The sequence below is a fragment of the Gobius niger genome (genome assembly GCF_951799975.1).
Source record: "Gobius niger genome assembly, chromosome: 15".
NCBI lineage: Eukaryota > Metazoa > Chordata > Actinopteri > Gobiiformes > Gobiidae > Gobius > Gobius niger.
Window position 1 is genome coordinate 25,588,209 of NC_136866.1, and position 6,000 is coordinate 25,594,208.

Consider the following 6,000-nt stretch of genomic DNA (forward strand, 5'->3'; position numbering starts at 1 on the left):
TCAAAAAGTCATGATATGGACATAATATTGCATTTCTTTTCTTTTATCTGAGGGGATGTAGTGTTGTCGACGAAGCCGACACTTCTCTTTCACTCCCTGGAGCTGAGCAGCTTCCCATGGAAAGATCGAAACAGTTGAGATTTAAACATTTCTCTGAGTTTTTAAATGGTTACAATTGATCCAAGGACGGCTGAGAAACATCCTGTTAAAGTCTTCAATCCGAGAAACACGGGATGTAGGTCATAACATACCTGTAGGCCACTGTTCTTCCGGAATATTTGAACATTGAGACATCGAGACATTTTTGGAGAGAAGCCCTGTAGTCTATTTACAGTGCACTGATGCAGCACACCGGTGGCTTATAGAAAAATGTGGTCTATATTATTCAGTGCGGCGCTTTGAAAAACATAACACAAGCTTGAAAAACCCAATAAGAATTCAATTTATAATGTTACAGCACAGTAACATCATGCAATTTCCCTTCAAATTATCTTTGACAAAGCATTAAATAAGGCTAAAAGGTTGGAATGATTATACTGTACACTGCCTGGCCGATAAAGACGAGAACAAAAGGTCACAGGCTCAAATATTTGGCTGGATCGCCTTCAGCTTTGATTACAGCAGCACATTCACTTTCAATAAGCTTCTGCATTCATTTTTCACCCTTGCATTGATGATGGGAGAGTGCGCCTTCTCCTGCACATCCCGAAGACTCTCAGTGGGGTTAAGATCTGGACTCTGTGGTGGCCGATCCATCTCATGCTCCCCGAAAACCTCTCTATGAAGCTCTGTACGTCTGCGCTTCCTTGTTCCAGGAAATGCTGCTTATTCCAGAGCAAAAGCCAAGGGTGTTCTAACCACATTATTATCAAATCATTACTCAAATTATTCCTCCTAAAACATCTGTAATGACTAATTAAAAATTCATCCCCTGCTTCCATTTGGGCTCCATCTAATTCTGTTGCTTAATGAAACATCGTGGCATGATTTGCAGTTTAAACAGCTCCGAATAAACAGCCCGCGAGATCGGTCACAGCGCTTTTGTGCAGCCGTTTATCTGTCCTTAGTTCCCGACCACTTTCACAAATCACGTTCATTTAAGATGGACTTAAAATGGCTTAGTTATGAATAAAAAGTGAAGCTGCATTAGTTGTTTCATTCATATTGGACGTGTGGAGGGCAGACTGCTTGGAGTAGAGGAAAGGGCTTGTCTTCATCGTAGTAGAAAACTTTTCCTCATCTCGTATTTCTCTTCTATTCATATCATTTCTATATTTTATTGTGATGTTTCACTTATGCTACACAAAAGCACTTGAACACAATGCACTCGTTCCACTTCATAACTGGAAAAGATCATCTATTCTTTACCGGAGCACATGAAGGCCGCGTTAAGCCGCCCTCAGCTACACTTCTCTAGATCCGCCACCTCTGAAACGGCGAGCTAACTTTGTCCCGCAGAAGCAGAGACGAGCTCCACACCTTACCTGCCCCTGCACCCTGTCAATACAAACACCTGAAGAAAACAAATCTACAGCAGGGGTCTCGAACTCATTTGGACTGGGGGCCAAAAATGCAAACCCAGTGTTGGTCGGGGGCCGCAACAGACGAAGCCTTTTTCAAGTCAATTCTGATTTACCAACTTTTTATTGTTTGCTATAATATACCTTAAAATAGACTGTACATTACCTATCTGCAAGTTTATAAGCTTCCAGAGGTTTCCAATGGGCCAAACATTTGCTGAGCTTCTAAATTTGAAATGACAGACTCAGACAATTAGTGTTTTTGTAATTAATCTCATTTTGGTTCAGGTAAATTGGTTCAGGGCATCAGTGAATGATCTTTCAGGAGTCAGGTCCAGTTTCTGTCTGTTGGCAATAAATGTTTTAATTTATTGTAGAAAGGCCCAATCAGAGCTGGAGCTGGTAATGATAAATAAGCTTCAGATTATGTATTTCACACACAATGGTCGCACCACAACACAAGGTGCGACTATTAAAGACTTTATTAACAGTGAGTATAGTTGCTGGGTTGAGACTGTGGGCGGGGGCTCTGTCATGAGTCCCTGGGCAAGACACTTCACCCAATGCCTATGTGTGAGTGGTTGGTGGTGGTCGGAAGGAGCGTTGGCGCAGATGTGAGCAGCCTCACTTCTGTCCATCTGCCCCCGGGGAAACTGTGGCTACCTTTCAAGTGTGAAGCGCTTTGGGTGTGACTTTTGTCATGGGGGCAACGGTGGCGCAGATGGCAGAGCGGGTCGTCTCATGATTGGAAGGTCGCGGGTTCGAATCCCAGCTCCCGCAAATGCACACTGTCGTCGTGTCCTTGGGCAAGACACTTCCCCCTACTTGCCTCCAGTGTCTGCGTACAGTGAGTGAATGGGTGACTGGTTCCTTACTGTAAAGCGCTTTGGGCCTGATAAAGGTAGAAAAGTGCTATATAAGTTGAGTCCATTTACCATTTTCCCTTCCCCTTGGGCATAGCGGTTACTCAGCTCTTCATGACCCCCCCTTGGCGAAGAATAATCAGTGCTGAAGACCTGAAGGGCAGGGAGGGTGGGGTTGAGAGTTCAGCTGAACAGTGTTGAATGAGCTGCTACAGACGTGGTTCGGTGAAGACATGGTCGGCTGGTGAGAAGGTTGAGGTGTGGTCCTGCTCCTGAACCTAGTCAATAAACTATTAACTCCATGTTTTTCCCCCATTTGCATCTTCAGGGCAGCGTGTGGAGGGGAGAGAGTAAGGGGAGGGGGGCATGTGAGGGGAGGGGGGCAGAGCAGGGTTCACTACTGACAAGAGAAGATCCTATAGAATTGTTGAGAGCGGCTTTAAACATTGATCTGCGTAAAGTGAAACGATATATTATTTGTTTTGTCATTTGTTTTTAGTAATTGACGTCACATGTCACGGTAAATAAGACGGAAATGTTATTTATTTCATAGTCATTGAAATAAGGACAGTGATAAAAACGGCAGCGTGTTTATTTGTCAGTCCTTTACTCCCCGGATCACACGTCCAGACAGACAGGATGTTTTTCTGAAGTTTGCCGCCTAAGATAGAATAAACAAGTCTTTACGAATCCCCCCAGGAAGCAGACAGTGACCACATCATCGCTCACTGCAGGTTTAGCTTTTGAAAAGATGAATTGCATCGATAAACGGAAAGGTGTATAAATGCGGAAAACATATTGCTTTGAGCGGTTTTGACAGTTATGACTCACTTTAAAATATTTAGCATTGTTCTGCGGGTTCATGAGACGAGGCAAGTTTATTTGCAGAGCGCAGTTCACACACAAGGCCATTCAAAGTGTTTCACAGTTACGTAAGATTATAAGAAAGCAGATAAACTCAATCCATAAAACATCAACATAAAAAATGAATATGTGCACAGCTAGAAATAACTGTTTTCAGCCTGGACTTGAACATTGTCAGAGCTGAGGCCTGTCTCACGTCTTCCTGAGGCTGTTCCAGATCTTAACTGCATGAAACTGAAGCCTCACCGTATTCCGTCCTGACTCTGGGGACCACCAGGAGACCCTGAGATGGTTCATACATGTCAGAGATGTACTTTGTCGCTAAATCATGAAAAGACTTTTAAAGTGTATTCTCTGAGTGACAGGAAGCCAGTGCAGAGACCAGAGCACTGGACTACTATGGTCGTATTTCCTGGTTCTTGTCAGGACTCGAGCAGCAGCGTTCTGGATGTTCTGCAGCTCTGACAGTGAGCAGCCGCTACAGTCGTCTAACCTGCTGGAGATACATGGATAAGTCTCTCTAAGTCTGGTTTCGACACTATTCCTCTCAAAAGCTGCTGATGTTATTTTATTTAATTGCTTTGATGTGGCTGTTCAAGATTTCCACTCATGCAACAACCTCACCAGTAGGGCTGGGTACCGTTAGTTTTTTTTCAATATCACTACTTTAACGATACCTGCTTTTCGGTACCGGTGCCTTAACGGTACTTTTTTCGATACCTATGTTATTTTAATTGAGTTAAAATAATGTGTATAAAAAGTATCGTTCAGGAAAACAAACACGGCACATCAGAAACCAGGAGCAGCAGCATCACCTGTAACTTCATTTTTTGAGCAGAATTCCCACTAAAGCAGTGATAAAAAGAGAGAAAGGACATTATTACCTCCTGAGCTGAAGGAACAGACCAGATCCACATCAGGCACCACTTTCTTTCAGCTAAACTTTTCTAAACACATTGCGCTGTTCGACAGCGAAAGCTCCTCACACGTCAAAGATCTGTTACATAGTGAGAGCGCTGACTCTGTCACTGAAAATGCACCATAACTGTAGAGTGAGCGCTCACCTTTTCCAAAAAACAATCTTTGATCCCAAATGCTCCGGTGCAGCTATTTGGTGCAGCATGGAGTTGTAAACAACAGCGCATGCTTTCGCTAAAGGTAAAGCCAATGTGTTTCTCGTTGTCATACCGTGTTGTCACTACCATGTTGCCACTGCTTTTCTATTTGTCTAAGAGCTCTAGATTCTTATTCAGTCCTGGTTTAGTCCTGGTTTTTAACCAGTTTACTGTAAGTACTGGTTTAGTCCTGGTTTAGTTACAGCTTTGCTTCGCTTCTGCATTTGCGCTGAAGCTGCTCATGAGTTCAGGCTTTTTTAGACTCACTGTGGATCATTTATTGACGTTTGAGAGAAAAAGTACCGAAAATTAGCACCGAAAAAAAAAAGGGGTTTCGATACCGCCCCCTACCGGAGCTTTTCGGTCGGTACCAAGTAGGTACCGTTTAACGGTACCCAGCCCTACACTCGAGTCTTTGACTTAACAATATAGTGAAGATTTGACATAGTCTTTTCTTTAATATCTAATTCATAGCCTGATTTATTGAGCTTTGAGCACAAAAAAATCTTAGTAACTAATACAAAATAAACCAATCAATTTAAACCTTGGTCTATCCTTTATTTAGACTTTGTCGCTGAGAATACAGGCAATTTTTATATGAAAACATGAAATTACAGAAAACATGCAATACATTGTCTTCTCATATTTATGTCATTAATCCACAGCAGAAATTGATATCACACAAAAAAAAGTTTCCCCCTGTTCACCTTAAAGGGACTATATGGAGTTTAAAATTGTGAAAAGTATGTATTTTCCCCCTACATGTTCCAGCCATGTCCTAATGTGTAGAATGAGCTCAAAAAGTTGTTAATTGACTCTGTGCATAACTTTGCATAACAATTCCGCCCAAGTAGTGACTTCCTGTTTCGATCCAGCGCGCCAAGATTAAAGCACACAGCTCGTCTCATTGATTAGTTCAGCAGGTACTTGCAACATTACAAGAATATAATTAAATATGCACATTTTAAGTGTGTTGTTTGTTAATAGTTAGAGAGAAAGAAAGTTGGACTGATGAATAAGATGGTGCTTTTATCTTGGTGTGCTGGATTGAAACAGGAAGTCACTTCTTGGGCGGTGTTGTTATGATTTGAATTTGAGTCAATTCGGGTCCAAAGTGCCGTCATGCATGAGCTTAATATAGAAGGTGCAGTTGCATGTATGACCTGAGGTGGCAATAGTGAGTATAAAATGGCCAACTTGCATCTAGCCCCTTTAAAGGAACAGGCCACCGTTTTTCCACACAGAGATATGTTCTTACCTGAGCTTAGACGAGTTGATACGTACCTGTCTGGTCGTTGTATGTGCGCTCAGTCACGCAAAACAACCAAAGATGTTGTTAGCATTTGGCTTCTCCCGGTATATTGCACCAAACGGGGTGAAGTTAGAAGCAACCAAGCTCTTCCACGGGCACAAAGACCAGACAGTTACGTATCAACTCGTCTAAGCTCAGGTAAGAACATATCTCAGTGTGAGAAAACGGTGGCCTGTTCCTTTAATGTGGGAAACAGAGCCCAGGGAGAAAACACATAAACGTAATGCAAAAAATGGGCTTAGAATGATCATCCATGAATCCTGTATTCATTTGGTGCGTATGTTACCCTCACGTTTTTGACGGCATCCTAATGTATCCAAACTATC